This window comes from Poecilia reticulata, chromosome 16 (assembly GCF_904066995.2).
Source record: "Poecilia reticulata chromosome 16, P_reticulata-male-v2, whole genome shotgun sequence".
Classification (NCBI taxonomy): domain Eukaryota; kingdom Metazoa; phylum Chordata; class Actinopteri; order Cyprinodontiformes; family Poeciliidae; genus Poecilia; species Poecilia reticulata.
This window is the reverse complement of record NC_088845.1, coordinates 10,555,897-10,572,659: the sequence shown is the minus strand read 5'-3', so window position 1 is coordinate 10,572,659 and position 16,763 is coordinate 10,555,897. Positions and strand designations below refer to the sequence as shown.

At 37.8% G+C, this 16,763-nt stretch overlaps 1 long non-coding RNA gene across 1 annotated transcript; it reads right to left on the bottom strand.

The window, feature by feature from the left end:
• Positions 1-10,755: 10,755 nt before the first annotated feature.
• On the bottom strand, positions 10,756-16,424 carry LOC103477777 (uncharacterized). Its single transcript, XR_535694.3, has 3 exons — positions 16,305-16,424; positions 12,951-13,064; positions 10,756-12,606 (listed from the first exon to the last, which is right to left on the bottom strand). It is a non-coding gene; the product is annotated as an uncharacterized LOC103477777 (long non-coding RNA).
• Positions 16,425-16,763: the final 339 nt, after the last annotated feature.

The window sequence follows — 16,763 nt, the reverse complement described above, 5'->3', positions numbered from 1 at the left end:
GTTTTAAATCGATTAAGCATATCTAAAGTGGTTTTCTGAATTGCTCTGATAAAGTTTTTATCTTATCTTTATAGTGTTAAACATCATCTCTCTGGCACTTGACTCACTGCTTGTATGACCACATTTATCACCATGAGTCAAGCATTTAAGTGGAAAATCATTCCAGGCAAGCAAACACTCCTTTGGCGTAGTTTGTCGCTCATTATAAAATTTAACATCACTATACACTACCCATACTTTGGATGGGAGTTGCTCAAATTGCAGCACTACATAAAGCAACCAAATGAGGGTAAAATTCTCCCACATGCTTAACGTTAAGTTGAGTTTCATAAATCAGAGGGGATGAACCATAAATTGTTTTTAATATTAAGAAAAATGGTCTCACTGTTTGAAGTTTTCTTAGTGCAAAGATAAAAATAATATAAATCTGGCATGCATAGAAAAGAAGACTAATTAAACTCTTCTCTGCATTCCTTTAATCCTATGAACTCCAATGGAAGGACATGTTGATATCATCGAATAATAATTGAAAAAAATATATACATTTTGGTCAAACTGAATGATTAGTTTAAACCTAAGTCTGCCAGGGACATGAATCATTTTTGGCAATGTATACAAGAAGTAAAATCTGAAAACATCAAATGTTTTATTCTGTCATACTGTATGTTAGAGCATGTTAATAAATTACACATTCTGGCATTCAAATCACAACATGACCACGCAAGAAAATCCTACCATGTGCAGCATGAAATAATCTCAAAGTGCAGACTCGCTGAGTTTTGCTCTACAGAAATAAAGGGCCAGCAATGTGCTTTGGATTTATCTAACCCAAAATTAGCTCATTAAGTTGCTTTAATGCTTCTTTTTTATTATAATATGGCCCATATTAAGTGCAAATGCCTTTTCATATAAAAAAAAATATATGTGAGAACAACAAAAATGACTTCTTCTACCCACCAAAGAGCAAACACATGCGGATGCACCACATCACAAGATCCTTGTATTGTCTTCAGAATTAGGGTCTGCGGTTTAATGTCCCCCGATGAGCAGCATGACATGTCTGTGATCACTGACATAGAGCATCACCACAATCTCCTCCAAAAACAGTGCAGTTGTTGTTTTCCTGCCATCCTCCTTTGTTGTTGCTGTCGCTTTGACCAAGAGACAGAGGACAATGGCTCATTCTTTGAGTGCCTGCCCTTGTGTTCAGACACAGATGCTGTGGCCTAGACAAGAGAAGGGTTTCTGTGTTGCAGCAGACACTCAACACATCTGGTTAGACCTGGTTTATTTTTCCAAAGGCAGTAAGTAAGACATGAGCGTTCTTAGTGACGTCATATCGTTATATCGGAAGGGTTACACAACTACACCTTGACTGTGCCTGAGGCATGAAAGGTGTGCGTTCTTGCGCAGGATGACTCAGTAGGGACCACTCCAATAAAAAGAAAGAAAAAAACATTATTTTCTTTCCTATCCTTTAGGCAACATTTTCACTCAAAGTTCCTGTCACGTCGTTTTCCACACACACTTGAGTGTATGACATCTTTATCCGGAATCCATCTGTGGGCAGGGCTGATGTCTATTGTGCCTGCTCACACGCTTGGCTTTCCAGTTGGCATTGTGACTCAAATGAATATTCAGCAAAGTGTTTCCTTTTCCAAATGTTTGTCGTGTGTGTGTGACTAACCCTGATGTGGTTAATGTTCAAAGGTGCAGCAGGTTGAGCTTTGGTCGAGTGTTTTGTGTTCATTTGTTAGATGATGATTAGCAGGGAAACTGGATGAGCCTGAGGCCAAAATGTGTTTGACCCTGCTGTCTATTCTTCTCTCCCTTACTATAAAAAGAAAAAAAAAATTTGCGACTGTGAGGGCTCTTCTTTTTTTTGCTTTTTTTTTGTCACACTTACATGCTTGAGATCTTCAAACTACTTTCATATTCTGTCAAAAAATAACCTGAGTGAATTAAATAAAAGGTTGTTTTCAACCAACCCGGCCTTATGTGCAACAGCCTCTCATACTGATTAATTATTGTTCCACCTTTGCCTGCTACAGATTTAGATGTTATTCTGGTTTCTTTTGGAACCTCCTGGATGAGCTGTCGATGCTTTCTTGAAGTAATTTTGATAGACTGTTTACTCCTGGGAAGTTTAACTCCTGTTCCATGTTTTCTCCATTTTTAGATAATGACTCTCACTGCGATTGGCCAGAGTCCTAAAGCTTCAGAAAGACTTTGGAATCCTTTACAGACTGATAGATGTTAAAGTACATTGTAACTCATCTGTTCTTGAATATTTCAGTATGATGTGTTGCTTTATTAAGTCTTTTCACCTACTTCATGTTGTCAAACAGGTTAAATTTAAGTGATTTCTTGATTCTACAGTCCGGGCAGTAATCGTGCTCAAGTGTGGCTGGTTGAACCAAAAGAAATGCAGTTAATCACCATTCATTTATGATTAAAGACGCAAGATGGTTATATTGTTACAACATGGTACTGTTGGTTTTAATATCAACTCCCACTTTTTAACTTAAATTATTAGTTGATAATGCTTTCTGCATTTACCCAGGTTATCTTTATTCGCTAAAACATTTTGTTTGCCAAAGGAAAAAAAACAAAAAAAACAGAAAAAAGCAAATACATTTCATCAGGTGTATTGTTTGCATTTTGATCTTCGTTTACTTTATTATGGGTCCAAATAACACTAATGTATGCTTTCGTTCCTCCAGGAATTCCTAACATCTCATTGATTTTAATATGCAGATCTGAACACTACTCCCTGCCCATCTCTCCTCTTTATTCACTGGGTTTTGTGGTTTTGGGCTTGCTTCGTCGTGCTGCTCTGTGGTGAGCCACTGCTTACACAGGCAAAAAAACAGAAGTTCAGTTTATCTAACTCTCCGTTCTTCACAGCAGCAGCACCTACCTAATATGTCATCGCATTTCCACAGACATACATCATCGGACTGTGGCTGACTTCATTCAGCAAGAGGAGCCAGAGATGAGCTGGAGCTCCATGGATCCTTCAGGGTGTTTTGCACAAGAAAGCTCCACTTCTCTAATGCAATATTCAAATCCAGCTCTGGTCTGATGGTGCAGTGTGCTCTGCTACTGCAAAGCTGTCTTTTCTCATCATGGTCGGCGCTGAGTCATTCTCCCCACACAGGAGCTGCCTCCACAGCCTTTACAAACTCTTGACATTCTCTGTGCTGCTCGAGGGCAGCGGGGGTGAGCGCACACGCATGGGCAAATACTGATGTGTGCACTCATGGGCTGCAAGACAAACACCAAAGTAAGCACACCCATCTTTTTACGACTACAAGCACATGTAAAAATGTCCATCTTGTTTCACAGACACATTTCTCTCCATTTATGAAAAACAAGGATTTAAAACTTAATATAGTTTGTTTGACACAGGGTCTTTTTAAACTATTTCCATATCTTACATTTTTTCCACTGTGACAGCCTGGCGACCTGTCCAGGGTGTACCCCGCCTCTCGCCCGGAACGTTAGCTGGAAATAGGCACCAGCAACCCTCCCGACCCCACTAAGGGACAAGGGTGTAAAGAAAATGGATGGATGGATGGAAATTTTTTCCACATTTTTTCTTATGTTGCAACCAAAAACTTTTGTGAATTCTATTGGGATGTTATGAGCTAGAGTGACAAGAACATTAAAAGAATCTGCATGGGTTTGAAATTGCTCTAAAAATGAAAATCTGAAAACTGCGACTGAACACCAGTGCACTTTTACTTGAACCCCTTCAGTTTATACTTTGTAAACTAACTTTTCACACTAATGAAAGAAACTAGAAAGATGCATTTTTAAATCTTTCCATACAGTAATCTGAAACATGTGGTGCGCATTTGTATTTAGATGCCCTGGTATCTAGTATTTTGCGGTGTGTAAGTTTATTTCAGTATAAATACAGTTACTCTTTGAAGAATTTATTTGTGAAATAATCAGCATTAAGATTACTAAGAAAAACAGCAGGTAGGCAAGTAAATTTAAAACCGCATAAAACAATATCTAAAAGGTTGTAAACTTGATCCAACATCTGAAAATAAAAAGATAAAAACGAACTTGGAACAACTTCAAAGTGGCCAAGATGAGGCTATGTAAGCAGCCAGGAAAATAAAGGATGAATGAGCAACAGAGATCCACAGTTCGGTGGGAGAATCTTACTTACTTCATTGTTCTTTAAAGAAGACCAGCAAAATGCTTTCTTCAGCACAAACAGGCGGGCTGGACTGAGTTGAGGTGAAGATGGATAAAGTTAGATAGCAGGCAGTCTTGAAGAATATCTGTTAAGTAGGAAAATCTTGAGACTGGCCAGCTAACAGGATAAAAATCCTTAAAATACATAAAATGGCCTCACACAAAGTCTGAATGTAAATCGATTTAAGATTATAAGGGAACTCTTGAAAATTGATATCCACACCTGTCAATGCATTTGAAAGGCTCTGAAGATTGTCTTCCTGAAACGGGAAACAGAATTCTCAAAAAAATGTGCTGAAAGTAAAGAATGTGAAGACTTTTCCCACATTTAATAATGTTACGTTCATGGAGAGCATGCCTGCTGTGACGAAACTTGGAGGCGATGGTTCAAGGACTAAGATGCAATCATTCATTTGAAACACAGCCGCTATCTCCTGCGGTGGCAACATTTAGTTAGTGACTCGATTGCAAGGCTTTCAACACAATTTGTTGTTATTGATATGCATAGATGATAAACAGATCCAGCTTGAGTTTTCAACAAATATTTATTAGCATTCTCCACTTAAGAGTTACTAAACTTTGAATTTGATCTAATCTAATCTAATCTAATCTAATCTAATCTAATCTAATCTAATCTAATCTAATCTAATCTAATCTAATCTAATCTAATCTAATCTAATCTAATCTATATTTAAATGTGACTACTTCAAGAATCTCTAAAGCTCTGAAAAATTCAAATGTGTGTGCAAATGTTCACACCCCTATTATTCCAGTATTATTTTTTTTTACTGCTCTCTGTCTTTTAAATACAACAGGTTTAAATGCTCTGCAGCAGCATAGATGGAAAAGTTGCACAGGAAGCATAATTCAGAAGCAGAGAAAGCCAGGAAGGATGTGGCTGGTCCTAGGCTGGACCTGCTCGCTCTTCCTGCTTCTGTTTGAACGCCATACATGTTCAGAGACGGGGTTACACTTTTTCACATTCTCTCCTCCTCATGAAAGAAGTCATCATGTTGTAGAACTGTATAAGTCAGGCTAAGCATGCTCCAGTGGCTCCCACAGCTCCCTTCAGATGAAGAAATCATTTCCTGCATAACTGAGAGGACTTTATATTTTTGTCATCGCTGCTTAAACAGAGAAGTGAAGATGGAGTTGTGGTTCCTACTCTGCAGCGGTTTTCTCCTTTTATTGACTCGACAATCACTGTGTCCATCTCATGTGGTTTCACTCGAAGGCTTAGAAACACAGGACCTCAGAAATGACTCGTCATCATGAACAGGGGAATATAACAGCTGATATAGGACTGAAGCTGACACCAATACGACTTGATTAAAGACTGCTCTGCGGCGACATGTTTAACAAAACAGTTTATTTAAGAGTAACCTAGAAACCATATGGTTACAGTGCAAAAGCCAAGAACCCATATTTCAAACATAACCTTTAAGCACATATAAACCCACATTTCTGATATAGTATTCTAATTTCAAGTATCATCTTTTTATTAGCTGTAATAAGTGCAACAATGCAACAGTTTCCATTGTGCAGACAGAGTTGCACAGTGAAATTAGCACCAAGTCAAAATGAGTGGTTACTGGATTTAATAATACATGGAAGTGGAAGGCCTTACAGTGAATTATGTATAAAACTGTGATTGTCAGATACACAGTTTCCATCTTCCGGGACATGCTGCAACAACATCTTTTGGTTTGGCTACATCCAATTTGTGCTTGATTTATGTTCATATAGTGAGTGAATGAGTAGAGGATGAGTCAGGAAACATTTAAAAGCAACATGCCTGTGAGTGATGTAATAGTCGTGCCTTTTGAGAGAGGAGTCAAGACATGCGAAGTGTCAGGGGAGCAGCTACTACTGCTCAGTCTTTGTATACGGTTTCTATAACAGAGATTGGGTGATGCATTTTTAATCTTTTATTATCTGTGTTTATAATTTTGCTTATAGGCAGATCACAACTGGCCTTAGTCGAGGAATCGCTCTTATCTCCTTTTTATATGACTGAATTAAGTCATATATTTATTTAATTTTGCAAAAGTGTTAAAATTACTTGAACTCTTTTCCATATTTTGCCATGAATCAACCACAAGCATAATTTCATCAATGCAAAGTAGGACGTAAATGGTGGAAAGAAGAGTTTTTAGTTTTAAAAAATAAAAAACTTCCAAACAGGTGTAGGTCAATGCCAATCTAACCCATGAATATGTCTTGACATAAGTACTCTATATACTGTACATACTGAAATTTATATTCAGTAAAAGTTAGAAAACTGTGCACTGTTTTCCTTCCTATTCACCAAAAATGCTTGATGAACGCCCTGTGCACTTACTTCCAAGCATTTTTTTTTAATGTTAGCTTTGAAGTTAATGTGTTCCTCTTTCACCCTCAACTATTCTGGTTCCAGATGTGACCCGTGAAGAATAACCGCCGAGCGCACCTTTCATCATAATGAGGTAAAAGTTAGGCTGCACCTTGAAGGCAAAAGGTTTCTCTGGAACACAAAAGCGACAGCTTTGAAATATTGATCTGGCAGCAACGAGCAACGTCTGAAGGACAAAAAAAAACAGTTTCATTAAAACAATGTGCTTTGGAGGAAATCAAAGTGATGTTTTACTTTGGGTTTGGTGCATTTTTATTCCAAAATATGTAAGCATTACATGGTTGATATTGTTTATTTTTGCCAGAGTCAGTCCATTTTCAAGAGATTTGTACGTTGTGTTGCTTTGCTCTTTTATCTGACTGGGCATATTTGCTTGTTTGGTTTTTGTTTTATGCCAGCAGATTAACGAGTCATAATGATTAAAATTCAATTACAACACGTCATATTTTCTTGGAAGATTTGTAAACGGTTTGATTTGCTGAGTCATTTTCTAAAGCTCTGGCGCCCTCTTCAGGCAGAAGCTTACACTCGCAGCCTTCCCCGGGGCTAATCATGTGGTTGACAATAGGAGGAGCTGCTGACTCATGTAATAATAGCTTTTCTGTTTCATTTTATTTTTTCATAATATTTTATGTCAAAACTATGAATTAAGTAGGATTAAAAAATGGTGCTAGGAGGGAAAATGAAGCAATAATTATGAATCTTAGAGGGGTGTTGACTTGCAGAAACAATGCTAATTTGCTAGGTTTCACAAATCCTTGTTAGTTTGCAACATTTCCTGATTTGTCACAACTTCTTTTCCTAATCCAGATATTTCACAAAATACTTTTCCAATTGGGTCAAGCAGACTCTTTGCAGAGCAGACTTTCATTGAGATAAGATTTTCAATCAATTTTCAGTACTGAAATTCTTTAATAGTATAACTACTAAATGCACAAATTTAAGCAGAATTAGTTATATCCATGATGTCTGTTTAAAGCTGCATATGAAACCAAGTATGATGTGTTTTTAATCATTTTCAAGATGCCTCAGCTCAACATGCTTTCCTCCTAATTGAGCTGTGAAATTACTACTTTTTCGTTTCTTTACATCACACAAAACATAACACTTTATAGAGCCACTATGCGACAGAACCCATGTGTACAGCTTCAAGATGTATTATATATTATTGTATTACATGTAAATGAATGTTTATTGAAGAAAATGACTAGTATGAAAGCTCCATGTTCGCTGCCTGATGAGATCATTCGGGTTACTCAGATGAAGCGGATTCTGTGCAGACAGCAAATTAAATCAGAGACATTAGAGGATTCACATCACTGTCTGACCCGGAGTGTGTCATGACCATATGACCAAAAGCATAAGTACATGGTCTCACCGTATGTAAGACGATGAAAATGATCCTCCAGGAAAGCCTCTGCCGTGCATGAGCCATATTAAATGAATTAACTATAATCTGATTTGGCATTAGTGAGATCAGTGGTATTTATAATAGCAGAAGGACTAACAACGAATGATCCCTCTGAGAGAATGCAGGCAAACAGAGGAAAAGATGGATATTATCCAGATGCTGCTGCTCTGCGTCGGAGATGACTGCTAGTCCAGAAAACCCTCAAATGACCACCTGTACCCAGGAAGGGCAATTAAGGGCGTCAAAATATTTTGCTTCTGTCCCCACTGACAGACGTGGTGTCAGAGCTTGTCATAATTTGCAGAGATTATATCACGTCACTGCTTGTTTTTTCGCCGAGTCTCATCCCAGATCCCTGCTGGCTCATAATCACAGATCCATGAGGTGACAGCGCTGGGCCTGCAGCAAGCTGCTAATGAAAAGCCATTTAGCGGTGAGCCAGGACTCCTTAAGTGATCCAGACAGTTTCTCAGGAAGGAAACGAAGAACACTGCTAGCTAATAAACCTTTCTCTAAGGTGTCACACTGATTGATCTTATTTAGCTTTTGGTGGGCACTGACTCGAAATGTGAAGCTGTAAAAGCCCAATTTAGCATTAGAATATTCTCCAACCATTTATTGTTTTCATCCGCAAACAAAATAAGCAAATCATGTGGTAACAAAACAAGCTTTAAGGTCCTTTGTTCTAAATTCCAGAGGAAACCGTAAAACTTGCAGCCAAAATTTCGCATTGTTTCAGTTCACATCGAGATGTTTACTGGGTGAGAGCGACAGTAATGCAATCCAGAGAAATGCAGAAAACACAAGCTCACAATAGAAAAGCTGGATATTTGGACTTTATAAGACAGAGGCTGTGGTTTCTTTAGCTAAAGCAAAATTTAAAAAGGCTCTGACAAACAAATCAAAACAAGTTTTGGAGTCTGAGCAAGGTTCAGTAAAACTGCTTTGTTTGATCTGAAATGAATCGAGCGTTCTTTATTCTTGGGGCTATAGTTTTATTTTTGCAGGCTATAATTTATCTTTGATCAGATCTGAATCGGTGGCCCTTGTGGGCTTGGCAGCATTTGCACTCAAAAGTCTTTGAGTTCATGTTGCCTTGAAACTCGCTTTGCATTTGGTATAAGTAGCTTCAGTATAAATTCGATAGAGCACTTTGTCTTTAATTCTACCCTTCTAAGTAATTTGCCTCACATAATCATGCCTCTTTTTATTTTCACCAAGGACCTGCAGCTGTTTTTAGATTTAAGCAGTGAGCCACAACTCAGTTGAAGAGGGTAGATGTGAACTGAGGATTCATGCCCTTCAAGACTTGTCGAAGTAGGACATATAAAGGACACATTGAACAAAACATTTTCTAGAGTCATCCCTGCTATAGCATGCAGACTGATATTAGTAGCTACAACAGAGATTAATCAAAGAGGAAACGTGTCTGAAAATGTTCTTGTCTATGTCTGTTTAAAAACAGAAATATGCGGAAGTAATTCTGCATATTTAGGAAGCTGCTGCTTTTCCATCATCTCAAATCATTGTGGGTATTGATTTCACTATACATTTTCTTCTGTTTAATGACTTGGGTTGTAATTGTTCTGTATATAGGCATGCATTTCCCATTTTTAATATGTTTTTGTCAAATTTCTTGATGCAATTTTAATTGCTTTATAGGCAAAAACAGTGAGCAACAATCCCTACAACAGACAGCTGTAAAATAACACAAAATTGAACCTTCCAGTCATAAACAGTGATAAGGATCGTCAGACACAAATGACTAACAGCTCAGCCACTTTGTCGCCTAAGATTAGGCTCTGGTAAGTGAATGTTACACACCAGCTTTGACTGTACATTATTAACCTTACTCCCTTAATAATTCTGATAGGCTAGACATTGCCTCATTTGTCTTCTCTGTAGGTTTGTGTTTAAAAAACAAATTACCTAACCAATGTATTTTCTTAACGTCCAGAAAGCAGCCGTGTTAGGTACAACAAAGCTAAAACAAAGGTATAGTGTTTACAAGTATATATGGTTCTTCTTAATCATTTTGAAGTTGTTAATATTGGCTACCAATGATTTGATTCTATCTCAATTTCTGCCGTTAAACCTGCAGAGTCACTAAAGGCAAAGCAACCCTTGTACAGCAAAAGCCTCATTGTGTTTGCAATTAGGGGAATTACACGTTGCCAAACCTTTAAAGTTATACTTGGAAATTTACTGCAGTGAGTCACTTTGTTGAACTTGCATTATGCTTCTGAGGCCACTCCCATAAACACAAAAATCCCTCACAAAAAAATTACTCACTGACCTTCATTTGTGAACTTTGATGCGTTTCTAAAGCTATCTGTGGTAGAAAGGTTTGATGCCAGAAAGACAATTTTTATACTTGTAAACAGACCTGAGTGATGCTTTGCAAAAAAATATTTAACTCATAATCCTTAGTTACTGAATCATTAAGCAGTAAATAGGTCATGTCCAGATCACTATTGCTGTATCAAAGTGATTAGAGTTAACTGAACTATGTTTTAACCATTCATCTCACAGTAGGTGGCTAATTGGATGAATGGTTAAGATATAGTTCAGTTAAGCCACTTTGAGTTAACTGAACTATATTTTAATCATTCATGAATGGTTAAAATATAGCTTTTATGAGAATACCAGGTCACATACAGTGACTGCAACAATAAACCTGTGTACAAGAATTTTTAAATGTCCCCACATTTTTATACATAGAATAAAAGAACAGAAATAATAGAGTAAAAATATTATATTTTATTATACATTTTCCCTAAGTGGGCAAATTCAGGTGCAACAAAGTGCAAGTAAGTAAGTAAGTAAACTTTATTTACATAGCACCTTTCACAGACATAAAAATCACAAAGTGCTTTACAAAAAAGGAAACACATCAATAATAAAAAATCTGAAATCAATGAACAAAATTAACCGAAAGCCAGTCTAAAGAGATAAGTCTTGAGACTTTTTTTAAATGCGTCCGTTGACTCGGAGCAGCGCATTGATAGAGGCAGAGCGTTCCAGAGCCTCGCGGCCACCTCCTGAAATGCTCTGTCACCACATGTTTAAAAATGAGTTCTGGGAACCAACAGCAGCATCTGATTAGAAGACCTCAGAGTCCTAGACGGACAGAGAGGCTTCAAAAGGTCCAATATATATTTGGGAGCCTCACCATGAAGTGCCTTAAAAGTTAAAACCAAAAGTTTAAAATGAGTCCTAAAATACACCGGGAGCCAGAGGGGCCAGAACAGGAGTTATGTGATCTGTTCTGTGGGTTCTAGTTAAAAGCCTGGCAGCAGCGTTTTGCACAGACTGAAGGCAAGCCATGAAGGATTTACTTATCCCCACTAAAAGGCCGTTACAATAGTCTAAACGAGAAGAAATAAAAGCATGGACAATCATTTCTAATTCCTTCTGTGATAAAATAGCTCACAACTTCGAAATATTCCTTAAATGGTAAAAACAGTTGCGAACTAACAATTTGCAATGATTGTCCAATGACAGAGAACTGTCGAAAAGAACACCCCAATTTCTGAGGCTATTTTTATTCAAAGGGTTTAAAAACCCAAGATGCTTCCTGATTTCCGTGATTTTATCATCAGGAGCTATGATAAGCGTCTCAGTCTTGCCTGCATTTAACTGCAGGTAGTTGTCATTAAGCCAAGCTTACTGTGTTCAGTCAGTTTATAAAATTCAGAAGATCGAAATGAAGAATATAGTTGAATATTGTCAGCATAAACATGGAATGAGACGTTACTGTAGCGATTTAAAATAAAGCCCAGTGGGCGTAAGTACAATAAAAAGAGGAGTGGGCCCAAAACTAAACCTTGGGGTACCCCATATGACAACTGAGCAACATCAGAGTGAACATTGTTCATAAAAACAGTGAAAGACCTATCAGATAAATAAGAGTTAAACCAGTTTAAAACAGTGCCAGAAATACCAAAAAGATCTCTTAATCTCTTGATAAGAACAGTGTGATCCACAGTGTCAAAAGCTGAAGTCAGGTCCAGTTAACAAACACAGAGTAGCTTCCAGAATCAGCTGCCGTCAACACATCACTAAAAACTTATAATAATGCTGTTTCTGTGGAATGCAACCTACGAAAACCAGATTGAAAGAGGCAGGTAATCAAAACATTTAGATTCACACAAAGATGAAAATATAAAATTTATAAAAACATAATTAAGAATAACACACTTTACAGTAAAGGTTGAATTACAACATAAAATATGTTTTCAAAAAGCATACTTTGATCCAAAAAAATGTGCAACTGAGTAGGATTATTTAAGAAACGCGCAATGTTTATATGTATCTGTGCATTAAAAGCAAAAGTCTATATACAATACGTGACAATAAAAAAACTGTGCAAACAACAGAAATATAAACACCTATTAAATTTGATAGGAGCAGTTATCGTTATAAAGTCTAACAGCTACTGGGCACGAGGTACGATAACACTCCTTTCACCGAAGATGCAGCAGTCTGTAACTGACGGAGCTCTCCAGTTCAGCAACAACTTCATGAATGGAGTGGGTGTCATTCTTCACCAGTGATGTTATCTTAGCTAGAGGCGTTCTGTCTCCAGTACCTGCAATGGGTAGAGAGGAAATCTTGGAACAGAGCTGGCCTTCATGATGAGCTTATCTAACCACTTCCTGTCAACGTCACTATTTTAGACTTCACTGCTCCCTGGATGTTCACTGGTGTCATTTTGGTGGGTCTGTGCCTGAGGAAATCCACCACCACCTCCCTATTTTTAGCAGCATTGATTAGGAAGCCCACTGGTATCAGTCTACAAAGTCCTGAGTCCACTGTCTGGACTCTGAGTCATCCTTGCCTATAATGAGGCCGACTATGGCAGAGTCATCAGATAACTTATGAAAATGGCAGCGGAGAAAACTGCAGTTAGTATGAAGAGGAATGGTACTGTACCAGCACAGTTCCCTGTGGGGCCCTGGTACAGCACTATATGGTGGGCGACCTGGGAGTTAGTCCGACATCAACTGGGGCATGTGGTGTTCCAACTCTTGACCGAAGACACATGGACTAAAAGAGACAGAAAAAAGAAACTAATTTAATATTTTTAAAATTCCGTCTCTATAACAATGTTTCTTTTAATTCATGCTGTTTTTGAGTTTTTTTCTATCTCTGGTTGTATGTAATGCCCTGGTTGGTAGTTAAATAATTGTCTAATCCTCTTAAGAGCAATGCACATATCTTTGTCAGTGCCAAGCTATAAAATATTTGCGGTTTATTTTTCAAAAAAAAGGTTGCACAGTACATTTGTGCCACTGGTACAATGTGATCAGAAGTGCAAATAAATAGCTTATTCCAGCGACTTTCACAATGTTTTACATGTGCTGTGACCATGTTAAATTTGAACTCATGCCTGCTCAGGGACCTCCATCTATCCGAGCTTGGAATTGGAAAATTTCCACGATTCCTCATTTAGAAACATGTAGAAGACCTGATTCCAAGTACTCTAAAATATAATGTAATCACTATTCTATATGTATGCAGGACATACTTGTTGTTATACATGTATAAAAAATATTCTTTATGTAAAAAATCCAGTCAAGCAGAGATCATTTATTTAAATACAGTCTCTTCAGGGTTTATTTTTTTTGATGTAACAGATTTATCTCTTCTTTATAGCAATTTAAATGACAGGAACCTGCTTTTTAGGTTCTCCACATTTTCCTATAGAGCATGGAGCAAGCAAAAAAAAAAAAAGATTGCAAAAGGGTTAAGAGGACTAACTAGATGGAAACAAATCTCCTGTATTCCCCGTTTTCATTCCTGCCTATGGCATATGAAGCAAGGACTACTGATAATGTGAGCCAGTCACAATGTGGGACATTATCTCAGCCTGTGGGACAAAGGGCAGGGGAAGAATGCATTTCAGTTTCAGAAAAGGACATGTGGTCACCAAGAGCAGAAGTTCCTAACATTTTTAGCTTCTGACACAAAATAACAGAGGAAGGGACCCAAGCAAAGAAATAACAAAAGCAGAATCATCATCCAAGATTTTGTTGATTTTATGTCTTCTGTTATTTAAACGATACAGATTCTTAATTATTATTACTACCAATTCAGCTTAATTTCTGAAAATTTCTTAAAACCCCACATTTGTTGATCTGTGGGGTCCTGTCCCCAACTTTGAAAATTAAGAGACCAAGGTGGGGAAGAAATACAGATCTCAAAAATGGTGGATATTACAGAAAATGTAATTCATTTTGGAAATTCTACTGGACTTTAAAACAGTGAAAGTCATATATAGATTCATTTGATGCACACAAATATATTACAAATGCTTATTCCTCTTCATTTTATTCATTCATTATGGCTTACAGATAACGAAACGCAAAGTTAATTTATCAGAAAATGTACCTACATTCATTTAACAAATAAGAAAATAGTTTTAATTGTGAAATGTTGGTCCACACGCTATGCAGCAGTACATGCAATCGATACTTCGTCAGAGCTCTTTCTGCAGGAATTACAGCATCATCATCCTGTGGTGTGGCATATTGGCGATCAGTCTGAGACTCTTATGAGGTGTTAGAAAAGCTCAGCTTGCTTTTACATTGGCTTTCATCTCATCAGCATTGTTTGGTTTTCTGACTCTCATCTTCTTAACAATACCTTACAAATTCTCTAAAGGGTTTAGGTCAGGCCAGTTTGCTGGGATATCATGCAAAGTCATTATGACGGTATTAGTAACTATTTTTGACATTGTCGACAGATGAAAAATCAGCATCTAATATCACGTGTCAGGAGGGAAGTGCTCAAACAACTTCCTGTTTGACAGCTGTGCTGACTCTGGACTTCCTGTAGCAGATGTCATAAAGTCACTAGTAACTATGAAAACGCTGCACTGGATTTCAAGCAACTTGGATTTTGTCCCGCTCACCCCTCTCTCCACAATTTGGAAACTTGGTTTCAAAAGGAAATACAAAAATACAAAACTTAAATCGCAAAAGAGCCTTTTTTCCTCTCGGCATCTGCCATTGTGTCTGTTTCATGGATGGTTTAAAACAAGGAATGTACGTAGTTGTAACTATATTACTGGAATCTTTGAAGAAGCCTATTTCAAAATAGATGTTTTCTAACCACTATTGTTTTGTGGAAAGAGTAGTCATCTTGTAATCGAAAAGTTGTGGATTTGATTCAGGTTTTCTCCTGTCACATGTCAAGGTGCCACTGGGCAAGATACTTAATCCCCAGTACCTGTATGCATATTGGTAGATAAATGTTTGTGAGTACTATTGGGTGAATGTTGCTGTAGTGTAAAATGCTGGCACTTTAAGTTGTCAGTTAGAATAGGAAAGCGGCATATAAATTCAGTCCATTCATGGTTTAAAGAGCTGTGTATGTGGGACTTTGACAGCAGTGACATGCTGTCAAAAGACAGTTAAGAAGTAGTAAATAGTTTTTTTTTTAGCATCAATGTAATATCAGAATAAATTCAATAAAATACTGTGATCAAATTGGATGTTCATATTGATCACCCCATCCATGTCCTGAATTTGGCAATATGTGGGGTTGTGGAAACACTGACTTCAGCTGCAGTTCACATCTTGTGAATCTCCCCAAATTCAAGGCTGGAGTTAACCCTGTTTGTTGTGTACCTTCTTCTGCCACACTTTTTCATTTCACTAAAAATTATGTTAATATATTTGCAAATATCAATATCTGAGCAACAGAATTATTTAGCAATGACCTTTCATTGCTTTTTCTCATTGCCCTTTTTGTAGAGGGTGTCAGCTGGACAACTTTCAAGTCAGAAATCTTTACCCTGATTATGGAGGTTGTATTGGAATATGTCTATATTGAAATGTTTAATGTTAGTCTTATATCAATCTGAGTGCAAGGAATTAAGACATACGCTTTACTTTTTGAATCAATTTACTTAAATAAACTGTCTGATATTCCAAATGTTGTATTTTCTTTACAAACCTATAGTAACTTAGAACATTTTTTTCAAATAAGGAAGCTCCCTCCCTGCCTGTAGGTGTCACTACAGTGGAGCGCCCCCTCCTCCCTCCCTTTTATTTCAACCCTCTCTGTCCTCCTCCCATCCAGTAAAACCTCCGCGAAAGGGTGTGCGTTTTGAAGGTTGTATGAAGCTATAATATCAAGGGAGACACGACGAGTCACTACATAAGATCCTGTAACCAGAGCAGCGTTCATCCTATGTGTTTCCCTCTCAGCTCAGCTGCCCCGGTGACAACCAAAGTGTCCTATATTGAAAAACAGTGAAGATGCCGCTTACACGGATATTACCTGAAAGTTTGAATACCTGTGATGCGCAGTAAAAATGCGTTGTGACAGCTGGGCTGGTTCCCCTCAAGGTCAGAATCTGAGTAACATCGCCGCCTCACGGACGAACACCTTCAGGAGTCGAAGAGGAAGAACGAGCGCAAAGGAGGAGAAGGGGATGCGGTTGTCTCTTTGCCTCGATTCAGCATCAGCAGAGACTAAAGACGCTGATGGACACTAAAAGAGGAGAGGGTGAACTTGTAAAAGACGTCTGTCCGGAAGTGGTCTGTTACAGCATTGGTTACTGAGGTAAAAAGAAAAAAACTCTTCTGCATTTTGCCGTTTCCTGCTTTCTTCCAACGGCAGCAACGGTCGGTGACGGTTTACCTGACCGCTGCTGCACGCGACGACGTTCAGTCACATCTACCTAACGTCAACTGACAAAAAAAAAAATGGTCAGTTGGTTCGGTTACAGGTAGCCGA